Source organism: Felis catus, chromosome C1 (genome assembly GCF_018350175.1).
Source record: "Felis catus isolate Fca126 chromosome C1, F.catus_Fca126_mat1.0, whole genome shotgun sequence".
NCBI classification, from domain to species: Eukaryota; Metazoa; Chordata; class Mammalia; order Carnivora; family Felidae; genus Felis; species Felis catus.
In genome coordinates, this window is record NC_058375.1 from 138,887,043 (window position 1) to 138,901,565 (window position 14,523).

General features: G+C 34.6%; 1 protein-coding gene across 13 annotated transcripts in view; it reads right to left on the reverse strand.

The window, feature by feature from the left end:
- Positions 1-14,523, reverse strand: part of ORC4 (origin recognition complex subunit 4) — an 81,759-nt gene that overhangs the window by 58,566 nt on the left and 8,670 nt on the right. For 3 of the 13 annotated variants that reach the window (XM_045033748.1, XM_006935271.5, XM_023259312.2), the window contains exon 2: positions 12,307-12,387. The exons of 8 other annotated variants lie outside the window; for them this stretch is intronic. The gene's annotated coding sequence lies outside the window, so the exon portion shown is untranslated. Of the gene's footprint in view, positions 1-1,002; positions 1,064-12,306; positions 12,388-14,523 lie in introns of those variants that run through there. 2 more of the 13 variants (XM_045033746.1, XM_003990749.6) reach the window with 2 other exon arrangements.

A 14,523-nucleotide genomic window follows, 5' to 3' on the forward strand; every position in this document is an offset into this window, starting at 1 on the left:
CAGCTCTTTGCTCAGTAGCAGCTATCTATCCCCCACTACTGAGCTCAATGGTAGGCAACTATGAACCTGTTCCTTGAGCATCTTGCACATAGCTTATGGTGACAGACTGGTGACAAAGGGATCCTGTTGCCCAAATGTCAGGGATTTGTGTTGATGGTGGCTTTTTACCTCAGAAATAGAAAGAGACACGTTGCCATTATTATTCCATTTCCCCTTATTGTTGGAAGTCCCTCTTTCTCCTGCAGGTATAACTTCCATGGGAATAAAAAGGCTAGTGCCCACTTTCCGTCCCTTTAGTTTTTTCTTCCTCTTTTCGGAAGCCAGAGATTACAGACTAGGACATTAAAAAGAAACTGTACAAATGAGGGGAATTAGAAAGTCATGATACATAGCCAGGGAAAGGTGAAGGTTCACAGGGACCTGAGAAATCGTAATTTTATACCTCAAGCTGATTTTTGGCACAGAGACACACTACAACAATTAAAAAAGTAAAATAATAGACAAAGACAAAAAACCCCAGCAAACTTTGCAGAATAGGGATATCTTCTGATTTCTAGAATTGTAAATTATTAGATTCAAATGCTCACTTTTTAAATAGAAAATATCAGGTCATACAAAAAAAAAACGGGGGGGAGCAAACACTTCTTTTTCAAGGGAATAGAGTCAGTAAAGTTACAAGGAGAAAAAAATTTTAATGGAGCCTACACTAGTAATGTGAGCAGGAACTGTAACACTGTATACCAAAGAAAGCATTTACAAGAGAAAACAGGTGAGAATATGTCCCATTTACTTAGTTTTAAAATTGTCCAAGTAGGTCAAAGACACAACAAAGAGTCTTTCCTACCCTGCAGATGAATAGGCTCCAAACTAGTTGGTGCAAAAAAAACCCTCTCTCAGGTAAAACAAGTATTTATTTAAAGGGTTCTATTTAAAATATTTACCTAAAACATGAGAATTAAATTAAGCTTAGATAATATTTAATATATAAATTGACATTAATACCTCCACTTGATCTGTGTTAGCTAGTCATGTCATGTCATGTCACAACAGCAATCTAGGAGCCCTAAGAAAGAATGGGAAGTAAGTAAAAGATAGGGGTTATAAATTGCACCATGTTTATTCACGTTCAGCTTTTTACTATATGAGTTAGGTGTGTGAGTCCAGTTGGATGGATAATGAACTTAAAGGTATTGTTATGACGTTTTAAAGGAAGATGAACTAATTCAAGTACTATGGTGGGGGGGGGGGAAGGACAGGTCAAGGGCAAGGACAAGGAAAGAGAAAAACCAAAAATAAGTAGAACTTTAAAAATAAAGGTAGGAAAGAAAGATTTTTGAAAGAAATTTGTGCGATGGAGAAAGCATTTTAAAAATGTTTTCATCTCTGATTTTGTGTCTGAAAATGATGTATATTATCTATAAAAATCTTTATAAATATACAATTGACACTTAGGAAGAAGACTTTCTAACACATATACCTATAAAGAGCAGAATGAGCTTTATTTATATTAATTTGTTACAAATATAAAAACACCTTTACAATCAGCTTGGAAAAACACCCAATTTACATGAGAAAAGATGAAATTTACTAACAGAACTCCTACAAAATCTATGTAAAATTGGTGGATGGGACTGAAAATGAAAAACATACAATCATTATTTTTACAAGACTTTTTTTTTTTTTTTAAACAAAACTCTGAAGTTCCAGCAGAGAGGAGTATTACTTTGTGACGAGAACTCCTGGTTTAAAAACAAAACAAAACAAAACAAAACAAAACAAAACAAAACAAAACAAAAAACTCCGATGAAGAAAAAAAATTGAAAATAATACCACTATCAATCTTTAATTTAGGTAAAAGTAAAAATACAAATTCTACTACTGCTTAGTGTCTAACTCAGTATGGCTGACATTTTTCAAAGAACAGTAAGAATGCACAAAACATTAGAACTCTGCCTCTCTTCAGTTAGAAAAATGTCCTTGATTGGATAAATAGTCAAATATTGTAAAACAAGAAATATTTTAGGAGAAATCTGTGGGCGGTTTCCACATTTTGTCATTATTCTTTAAGATGAAACTGAGGTTAGAATATATGTTTTCCAGCCAGCTAGAATTAGTTTCCACACTTATCTCTTGCCAGTTGGAGTGTTTGCAGCAAGGAAAAGATTAAAATAGAATTAAAGGAAGGGTTGAAGGTGGGTCAAATAAGGGACAAAATAGGTATAAATTCCAAGTTTACAGACTAGCAAACATATTGTTTAGTACTTCCTAAAAGGATCAAGTTGAAATGCTATCTATGATATCATGTGAATTTAGTAAGTCAAGTTAGGCAGAGCCTCTGGTGAGATGTTTCCTTGAGTTCCCCAGAGCTGAAGAGTAATCCCAAATAATCCCAAATAATTGTTTTTTTGTTGTTTCTAGATATAAGTCATCCACAATAAAGTAACTAGTAACTCCTGACAACTTCTTAAATTTTTTTCTTCTTCATTTGTTCTCAGGGAATAGAGGGGACACAATTTACTCCGAAACTCACTCAGGCTCAAATGAATTCAAAGTTTAATCATCTTTAGTATAATTACATAATGACATGCTATTCTCTTCATTGATATTAAAATGAAGGAAAAAATTCTATAATGTCTAATACTCAAAACTGACCAAATAATTCAGACTGAAAGGTTTACAATTCTCTAGAAAAGCCATGCTCTCTCTTACCTTTTAGTTTTCAGTACTGCATAGCAATGTGCCTGGAACCACATACACACATGGAGACATATCATGTACACATGTATCTATGTACATTTATGTGCATAGATACATACAGTACTTTGTAAAGTACTATTAGAATCTTCATATTAATGAATATGCCCACGGAGTTGTTTCTAAGAACATTGGTGGATGAGCAGTCAACAAAATAAGTAAATACTCTCATTGGGAAAATCATAGGTTTAATAACACAAAATCTTCAGGTAAAAAAGGCATTTATAAGTTACTGCAACATTTTATGATTGATTATTAACGATGAAACATCCCATATAAATATCAATTTTGTATTAGTGTAAAAGAAAATATTGAGAGAACTTCTTTAAAGCACACATTTAAAATATATTCACTTTTGAATTATATAGGCTAATGAAAGACGCAACACACAACTGCAAATAATCTAGAAATCCTTTCAGCTTTTGAAATGCATTGTATCATTTTACCGGCATTGATTTAGCTTGTAACTTTATCCTAAATGTTACACTGGTCAATTATACTCTATTTTCTCTGAGCACATGGAATGTGACTAGAAATATGCTGAATAGAAAGAGGAATGAAGGCTGTGAATCAAAGCTAATATGCTTACTTAGGTGGATAAACAGCATAAAGACAACAAAGACTTGAATCAACAAAAACATCATTTTGTTTTGAATGGAGGAAGGTACCAAAAATAGGAGTCGATTTAAGACCTGGCTTCTAAAATCAGTGAGTAAGGAGAGAACACGTGTATATAGATTTTTTTTTTTTGAAAAGTATATGGTATACTTTATAGACATAAAGTGTAATATTGTACAGTATTGTATTTGCTTGCAAGTGCAATTACTCCAGGGCATATGTTCATTTAAGAAAAATAATGAATAGAATCCTCCCCACTATTTAGTTTTTTTCCTTTGACATGGTCACAGATAAATTTATGTAAATGTAAATATGATATGCTACAACCTCAGTGAATCAATTAACAAATGTTAAACTACTTTTAGAAGAAAAAGACTGAAAACACTGCCTTTGGAAAAAAATTTTGAGAATTTCTAGAAATAACCCCATGTAAACCCAAAATCTTACAATTTATCCTAAAAACTTTAAGAACAGTTTGTTGTTTCTAATGAGACTCTTCAACGTGTGCAGGAAACACAGGGAGATCAAATTCCTATAATTTGAGTACTATGGCCCAAAATTATATTCTCCCATGGTGTTTGCTAATGAATATTAATGAATATACACTCCCTACACCCATCAGCATGCTTAGATAACTCTGCCATGACAGATAAAAATATAAGTTTAAACATTTATACTGTAATTAGGTTTCCAAATAGTTGGATTTTTTTAAAGGGAGAGAGTCCCCAAAAAGTTTTGTTTTTTTTTTTTTTTTTGCTTTAAAAGGACAGCTTAGAATTTTTTCTTATATAACATGGTACAAATTCAGAGGAAAACTTTATCTTTTTGACACTCCAAACCAGAATTCTCAGGAACTTACATTTTTCCTTGTACTGGAAAATAGCTGTTCATCATGACTTTAAGGCAATAAAATACCCAAAATGTCTTCATAAAAGTGATACTTATTTTTAGCAAGATCAAACATAACTCCCTCATTTTTACATAAGAAAAAAATGAGACACAAATTTACTCAGAGACCCAGTTGCAGGCATATTCAGGTTAAGAACTCAGGTGCAATAACATGTCTATCCTTTTCTGCAACCCATCCCCACCCACCCAAGGTTAAAGGGCTGTCAATGAGAGGACTAACTGATGATCAACTGTGGACAGACAGGTTCAAATATACTGTTTCCTATATTTGTGTCATTTTTTATACACTTCTTCTTATGTAAACACCATTCTCTATTTGGAAAAAAAAATGCTATTCTTTAATTGGTGACATAAGAAAAACAAAAATAAAAACCACTCTCATCGAAACAAAACTCCCAACAATAAACAAAAGCACTGGTCTGGTTAACTGGCTACAGGGAGCACTCACTCTTCTAGCTGAAAAAGTTCAAATACATTTGACCAATGAATTTCCTAATTCTTAAATAAGATAAAGGTAGCTCATGAAACCCACATTATTTCCTTGAAAAGGCATCAGGTAAGCAAACACAGAATTCCCAACACTAGATCTGTGGTGCAATATGCTTGCTAATAAAAAATGGTCTTTTTGAAGTAAATACACACGAAAGCAAAGAGGAGTCTTTTCTCCCTTTGGAGCCAGACTACACTGCATAATTGTGAGACAAACCATTAGGCTCCTGTTTACAATAAAAAGAACAAATCTATACCATCAGGTAAGCTAAAAAGATGAGACGACCAGAATGCTGAAAAACTTCTGTTAAGACATAAAGCACACTGACTAAACAGAGGATATTATAACCGAGTATTTGTAAAAGACTTCCATAAAACCTAAGTTCTCTTAGGACCCTAGAATAACTATAAGATCTAAAGGAAGAGGCCAAAAACCATAAAAGAGATGAGGAAAATGAATGGTAAAGGAGTTTACCAATCTTTAATTTTTTTTGAGACACAGCATCAAAGTAAAAGTGGGGGAGATGAGGAAGAGGAGGGAGAGGGAGGGGGAGAGAGGGAGACAGTATCCCAAGCAGGCTCCATGCTCAGCACAGAACCTGATGTGGGGCACAATCCCATGGTCCTGGGATCATGACCTGAGCCCAAATCAAGAGTTGGATAGTCAACCAACTAAGCCACCCAGGTGTCCCCCTCCCCCCCTTTTTTTCTACCAATCTCTAATTTTGAACTCAGCAGTTCCATTTATCCAACTCAAATGCACAAAACTATAATTCTCTACGTAAAGTGAGAGCTTTTTCAGAAGACAGGCATGCATAAGAGAAGGTCTCATACTCAAAATGCAAGGTTTTTCTTACAACCTAAAAGAAAATTTAGTAATTCCACTTTATTTTAACTAGCTTCCAAAATGGCCCTCAGTGGTTCTTAACTTCTAGTAGGCATATCTGTAACCAATCCACTACCACATTATAGAGCTGGCCAGTGTAACCAAGAGGATATTGTGAAAATAATGGAGTGTGACTTCCGAGGATAGGTCTTGATTTCATTTAAACCACCTACTCTGAGGGAAGCTACCTGTCATGCAATGAAGTCCTGCAACTCTATGAACAGGTCCATATGGTAAGTAACCAAGCCTCTTATCAAGAGTCAGTAGAAACTTGCCAACCATGTGAGTGAACTATTCTCCAGCTCCTGTAAAGCTTTCAGATGACTGCAACCCCAACTAACATCTTGATTGTAACTTCATGAGAGTTGAAGAACCACAACTATCCAACTAAGTTGCTCCTGAATTCATGACTGACAGAAACCGTGTGAAAAAAATGCTTGTTGTTTTAAAACACTACTGGTTGCAACTGTTGTGAAACAGTGTGCTACATAGCAACTGATAACCAATATTTCCTACTTAAGAATTTATAAAAAACACTAATAGTGATAATCCAATTATTAATAGAGAATTGATCATAAATAGTGTAAATTTCCCCTACCATAAAGAAAAACAAAAAACCCCACAAAATCCAGAGAAAAACTTTTGGTATTTTTGAGATAGTAAAAAAATACTGATCTCAGGCCCTGGTTCCTGCACATACTCCTGAAACTCTTGTAATTTCCTCAGTGTTAAGAGCACTGGGAGCATTTTTTTGGTTCTAATATTTTATCTTTGACCCTGGTTCCTACACAGGGCTCCTGAAACCCTTGTAATTTCTTGATTGACAGGAGTCTCTTTTGTTCTAATGAGGCAGCTTTTAGTGGAATTGTGGATAGGTCCCAGTCACTAGAAAGAGGAAGCCATGATTCGAAGCTTGGAATTTTCAGCCCCACCCCTATTCTCTTGAGAAGGGAGAACTGAAAATGGAGATGATGATAGATCATGCCTGTGTGATCATGCCTGTGTGATGAAGCTTCCCAAAAGTAAAAAAAAAATCCCAAAAGTATGAAGTTCAATGAATTTCTGGGTTGGTGAACACAGGAGAGATTTAGGGAGAGTGGCATGCTCAGAGAGTACATTAAAGTCTACACCCCTTCCCACATTCCTTGCCCTATGCATCTCATCCACCTGACTGCTCCTGAGTTATGTCCTTTTATAATAAACTGCTAACCTAATAAATAAAATGTCTTTCTGCATTCTGTGAGCCACTCAATAGCAGGGGAACATTGGAACCTCTGATCTACAGCAGGTTAGTCAGAACAGGTGACAACTTCAACCTGTGACTGGCATATGAAGTGGGGGGCGGGGGAGTAGTTTTATAGGACTGAGCTCTTAAACTGTGGAATCAGATATGATCTCTAAGTAAACAATGTCAGAATTGAGATGAATTGGAGGCCACCCAGCTAGGGTCTAAGAATTGCTTGGTGGTGTGGGGAACACTCCCTCCAATACTTTTGTTGGAACTGGGTGCAGAACTACTTGGCATTAAACAAGCTTGCAAACTTATTATTAAAGAAACTAAATGTGAAATGTGTAACATTTAACTTAAAAAACTAAAAAAGTTTAAGTGAAAAAGTGCATAATGTAAAATAAAGGCAGAAAAATGCCAAAATAATTATTAACAAAACAAATAGTAAGAAAAGTAAAGGCAGAAAACATGAAAAAATCAGTGATCACAAAAGAAATGGGAAGGGTGCTCAAAACTTCGCACAAAAATAGCTATAGCACCAAGGAGTTCTAAAATTTAAATTTCTTTTTATGTTTATTTTGAGAGGGAGGGAGAGAGCGCAGGCTAGAATGCACACAAGCGGGGTGGGGCAGAGAGAAGGGCAGGGCAGAGAGAAGGAGAATCCCCAGCAGGCTGTGCACCAGAAGTGAAGAGCCTAATGTGGGCTCAAACTCATGATCCATGAAATCATCATGACCTGGGCCAAGATCAAGAGTCGGATGCTTAACTGCCTGCGCCACCCAGGCAACCCTTGAAATTTAATTTTTAATCAATATTCAAAAAAGAAGTTTATAGGGATTTAAACAATTCCAAAATCTAGAAAAAAAAAAAGATATAGGCCTTCGTACTTTATTCTATGCACCTGATATAAGCTTTGTTAATAAAACTTGGCAAAAGGCAAAAAATATCATTGCAGATGAGGCTCACACAGAATTCATAAACAAAATAAAAGATTCTGAATCAAATATTTATTAGCCAGTAGTCCAATAAATAAAAAAAGGTATCTTTTAGAAAGTAAAAGATTGGGGCGCCAGGGTGGCTCAGTCAGTTAAGCCTCTGACTTTTGATCTCAGCTCAGTCTTGATCTCAGAGTTATGAGTTCAAGCCCCATGTTGGACTTGGAAAAATCTGGTTCTTCAATTATAATACGATAGGTATCAAAACCCACTGTAAACGGTATTACAAATAAAATCATGAATATATCCACTATTACCACTAATACTTAATTCTAGAGAAATCAAGCAAGAGTAAGAAAACAAACAAATAAATAAAACTACAGGCCAATATCTCTGATGAAAACAGTTGCAAAAAAAATATCAACAAAATAACAGCACTCCAAATCCAACAACGCATTAAAAAGTCATTCACCATTACCAGGTGGGATTTATTTCAGGGATGCAAGGGTGGTTCAGTATTTACAATCAAATCAATCAACATAATACATCACATTAACAAGAGAAAGATATGAACCATAGGATAATCTCAGGAAATGCAGAAAAAACACTTGACAAAGTAACACATCCATTCATGATAAAAACTCTCAACAAAGTTGGTTTAGATGAAACCCATCTCAACATAATAAAGGTCATATATGAAAAACCCACACCTCACATATTCTGTGGGGGAAAGACTGAGAGCCCTTTCTCTAAGGTCAGAAATAAGACAAGGATGTCTACTGTCAACACTTTTATTCAACATAGTACTGGAAGTCCTAGCCACAGTAATCAGACAAGGAAAACAAATAAAAGGAATCCAAATTGTTAAGGAAGAAGTAAAACTTTCACTTATTTGCAGATAGCATGGTATTAATATAGAAAACCCTAAGACTCCACCAAACCATTAGAACTGATAAATGAAAAAAAAAAAAAAAAAAAAAAAAAGATAAATGGATTTAGGAAAGTCACAGAATACAAAACTAACATACAAAAATCTGTTGCATTTCTATACACTAATAATGAAATAGCAAAAAGAGAAATTATGAAAACAATCCTGTTTACAATTATACCAGGATGAATAAATTACCTGGGAATAAACATAAGAAAGTGAAAGACCTGTACTCTGAAAACCATAAAACACTGACTAAAGAAATTGAAAATATATGTTAATGGCCTGAAAGAATTAATACTGTTAAAGTGTACATACTACCTAAAGAATTCTATAGATTGAATACAAATTCCTATCAAAACATCAACAGGATTGCTCACAGAACTAGGACAAATAATACTAAAATTTGTATGGAATCACAAAATAACTCTGAATAGTTAAATCAATCTTGAGAAAGAACAAAGCTGGACATACAATAACCCCAGATTTCAATGTATACTACAAAGCTGTAATAATCAAAATGGTATGATACTGGCACAAGTATAAACAGATCAACAGAACAAAACAAAGTCTAGAAATAAACCCATGCTTTTATAGTGAATTACTCTATGACAAAGTCGGCAGGACTATACAATGGGGAAAAGACAATCTCCTCAACAAATTGTGCTCAGAAAACTGGACAGCTACATGCAAAAGAATGAAATCAGACCACTTTCTTGCACCACATTCAAAAAATAAACTAAAAATGGATTAAAGATCTAAATGGGAGACATGAAATAATAAAATTCCTAGATGGAAACATAGGCAGTAATTTCTTTGATGTTGGCCATAGAAACATTTTTCTAGGTATGTCTCCTCTGGTAAGGGAAACAAAAGCAACATTAAAGTAGCAGGACTACACCAAAACAAAAAGCTTTTGCATAGCAAAGAAAACCATCAACACAACTAAAAGACAATCTACTGAATGGGAGAAGATATTTGCAAAGGACATATATCTGATAAACGATTAATTTCCAAAATATATAAAGAAATGACACAACTCAAACCAAAAGAACATAATCCAAACAAAAAGTAGGCAGAGGACTAGAACAGACATTTTTCCAAAGACATACACAATCACCAACAAACACATGAAAAGATGCTCAGTATCACCAATCACCAGGGAAATGCAGATTAAAACCACAATGAGATATCACTTTATACCTGTCAGAATGGCTAAAATCAAAAACACAAGAAACAATAAGTATTGGTGAAGAGGTGGAGAAAAAGAACCTCGTACACTACTGGCATGAATGCAAACTTGTGCAGCCACTGTGTAAACAGTGTGGAGGTTCCTCAAGAATGAAAAATACAATTACCAAGGATCCAGTAATTGTACTAATAGGTAATGACCAAAAGACTACGAAAACACTAATTAAAAAAGATATATGAATCCCTATGCTTGCTGCAGTATTATTTATAATAGCCAAGATATGGAAGCAATCCAAGTGTCCATCCATAAATGAATGCATAAAGAAATTGTTATGTACATACATATTGAAATACACATAAACGTACACATATAAAGGGACATCACTCAGCCATAAAGAAAAAGTGAGAACTTGCTATTTGCAACAATATGGACAAACCCAGAAGGTATAATGCTAAGTGAAATAAGTCAATCAGAGAAAGACAAATATCATAAAACTTCGTGCATATGTGGAATTTAGAAACAAGGAAAAAAAAGTCAAAAAATCAAACTCTTAAGTACAGAGAACAAACTGTTGGTTGCCAGAGGGGAGGTGGGTTAGAGGATGGTTCAAATAGTCTTAACAGAGATTAAGACTGCACTTATCTTGATGAGCACTGAGAAAGGTACAGAACTGCTGAATCATAGTACACACTTGAAACTAATAACTGTATGTTAATTACATTTGAATAAAAAAATTGAGGAAGAGAACAAAGTGAATTTCATCTTTAAAATATAGTTCTTTCCCATTAAAACTAAATTTAAAAAGATTAAGTGAGGTACTATTTTGGAACACAAAGTAAAATGTTTGAGTTAAGGTATTGGGAAGGCTGTGGTTAATTGAAGCAACACAAAATAATGGTACAAACACATCTTTACTAGAAGGCTCAATTTATTACAGACTTTGATCCTGCAATTCCACTTGCAGGAATTTACTCAAAAAAAATAATTACAGATATATACAGATACCTAGCTATAAGGATGTTTAATATAATTCTGATTATAAAAAGGAAAAATTAAATAGCTAGTGGTAGGAAGTTAATTAACTACATCACTATACACACACAATGAAAAATTTCAACTACAGTCTTCACTAATTTGATTTTAAAGTAAAAACAAACAAAACCAGAAATTTTTATTCAAAAAGGATCAAGGTTCTGTCCAGCATGTAAAGAGCTTGGAGGTTGACACTCTTCTCTTCATAGCAAGAAAAAAACTTGAACAAACTGAAAAACAACAACTCTTCTTAGATCTGTAAGAATGAGGTCAGAGGGCACTGTGTCTTCCAATATTAGACGCAGGCAGATATAGAGAATCATAGCTTACTGGAGCAGAAGCCCAGGTACAGAGACTGCACTGGAGGCAGTTCCAAAGTATACGAAATTAGAATGTGACTGACAATTTGCTAGAGGTTCAATGTTAAAAAGCTTAAGAGTTAAAAACTCCAGGAGGGCCAGTCTTAGGGAAGACACCACACTTATTCTGAGTTTTACCTCCAAGTACCCTTCCAGGTTCTCTAGACACTTCTGATCTTCTTTTCAACGTTTATTTATTTTTGGCAGAGAGAGAGAGACAGAGCATGAACGGGGGAGGGGCAGAGAGAGAGGGAGACACAGAATCAGAAACAGGCTCCAGGCTCTGAGCCATCAGCCCAGAGCCTGACGCGGGGCTCGAACTCCCGGACCGCGAGTTCGTGACCTGGCTGAAGTCGGACGCTTAACCGACTGCGCCACCCAGGCGCCCCGACACTTCTGATCTTCTAACAAGGATCAGAAAAAATTTCCTCCTGTTGCAACAGGGATACGGGAAAAGTAGACCCACTGAAATATATCTAGAGCATTCTGTCCTCTTAAACAAGGCTTGCCTGCAAAGCAAATTATTTTACCAGAGTCCAGCTCTCTTAGGGAAGGGAAATACCCAACTCTAGCCCCTTCTTCCCTTCATGACTCCCCTAAAGGGGTAATGTGTGTGTTACTTGTTGAAGGTGGGGGAATCTGAGAAGTACCTGTATAGGTACTATGTTCAGGGGCATAGGCTCTCTTACACACAAAACTGAGACCTAATTACAGGAATATATGATGCTTCTCCTCCCTCAACATCTTCCCACCACATTAACAGGGCTCCTGTATTAAAGTAGGGGTTTACAAGTGAAAGAACTCTCAGACCTTGTTTATGAAATCTCTAGGGAATTCCAAAGAAAACAGCTGGAGACAAAAGCAAGAACACAAGAAGAAATTTTAGTTTCTGACACCTAAGGGTGCAGGAAACAATAAACACAACCTAATTTTAAGCTGAATAAACATAAAAATCTCACACTAAAGACTTACTTACCTCAGTTCTTTATAGACAGTACATCATTTCTGGCTTTCAACAAAATGTTACAAGGCACACTAAAAGGAAAAAAGACATAGCCTGAAAAGACAAAACGAGGCTCAGATGTGACTAAGATTTTGGAATTAGCAGACTGGCAGTATAAAACAACTACAACTAACATGTTAAGGGCTCTAATGGAAAAAGCAGGTATCATGCAATTACAAACAAGCATTGTAAGCAGAGATGGAATTTCTAAGAATGAATCAAGAGGAAACAGCAAAAATCAGCCATCAGCACTGATCCTTTAAACATTAAAATGGTAACAAGGCAAAATTATGAACAACATCTCTGCCCACAAATTTGATCCCTAGATGAAATGGACCATTTCTTTGAAAGGCACAATCTAACAAAATGTATACAAGAAAAATAATCTGAATATGTTTATATGTATTAAAGAAATCGAGTCAATAAATAACCTTCCAAAACAGAAACCATCAGGCCCAGATAGGTTCACTGGTAAACTCCACCAAACATTTAAGGAACAAATGATAGTAATTCCCTACTAATGATAAGTCTCTTCCAGGAAATAAAGGTGAATGAATACATTCTAACTAATTGTATGAGGTAAGCATTACCTTAATAGGAAAACCAGACAATGACATTACAAGAAAGGAAAACTACATACCAATATCTCTCATGAATACAGATGCAAAAATTCTCAACAAAGTAGTGAACTAAATCACACAATACATAAAAATAAGTGGGATTCATTCTAACTATGCCAGACTCATTCACCATTCCTAAAACAAATGATTAATCCATAACAATAGAATAAAAGAAGAAAAATATGATTTTATCAAGAGATACAGAAAAAGCATTTCAGAAAATCCAATACCAATTCAAAAATACATCAGGACTAGAAGGGAATTTCTTTAATGCTAAAAACATCTAAAAAAATATATCTACAGCTAACACCATTTTTAATAGTGAGAAATTACATGATTTCCCACTCAGATCAAGAAGGATCACCACTGGTATTCAAAATGATACTTGAACACTTAGCTAATGCAGTAAGACAAGAAAAGGAAATAAAATGTATACAGATAGGGAGGAAGAAATAAAATCATCTCTTTGTAGATGGTAAGACCATGAATGGAGAAAATCCCAAAGAATACACACACACTATTGGAATTAATAAACTACTGAAGCAAAGTTGTAGGATACAAGGTTAATATACCAATGTCAACTACTTTCTACATGAGGAAAACTAAAAAAATCTGATTAAAAAAAAATCAAAGTGGACCTAAATACATGAACAGATATTCCATTTACACGGATAAGAAGACTGAGTATTGTTATTATGTCAGTTCTTTCAATCTTAATCTATAGATTCAATGAAATCCCAATCAAAATTCTAAAGTTATTCTGTAGATATAAACTGATTTTAAAGTTTACGTGGAAAGGAAAAAGACAAAGAGCCAATATGATATTGAAAGAGAACAAAGTTGGAGGTCAGAAACTACCCTACTACAAGACTTACTATAAAGCTAAAGTAACATACAATTGACCCTTGAGCAACAAGGGTTAAACTGCTTGGATCCACTTATACACACATTTTTTTTTCTTTTAATAAATATAGTACAATACTGTAAGTGTATTTTCTCTTGCTTATGATTTTCTTAACATTTTCTTTTTTCTAGGTTATTTTAAGAATATAGTATATATCACATATAACATACAAAACAGGTATTATCAACTGTTTATGTTATCAGTAGTTAAGACTTCCAGTCAACAGTAGGCTATTAGTAGTGAAGTTTTGGGAGGAACTAAAAGTTACACACTCATTTTAAACTGTACAGGCAGTTGCAACCCTAAAACTTGTGTTGTTCAAGGGTCAACTGCAGAGTGTAGTAATGGTGAAAAAATAGAAAAATAAATAAATAAATAGAACAAAATAGAAACCCAGATATAGACTCACAAAAATATTTTTGACAAAGAAGAGAAGATAATTCAAAAGATAAAAGTCTAAAGGTACTGGAACTGGACATCCACAGGTAAAAAACTGAGTTGACAGAGCACCTAAACCTCACAAAAATTAAATGTAACATACACCTATGCATTAAACACAAAACCGTAGAACTTCTAAAAAGGAACACAGAAAAAAATCTGTGTGACTTTGTGTCTGGCAATGAATTTTTAGGTACAACACCAAAAGCACAATCTAGAAAAGAAAAA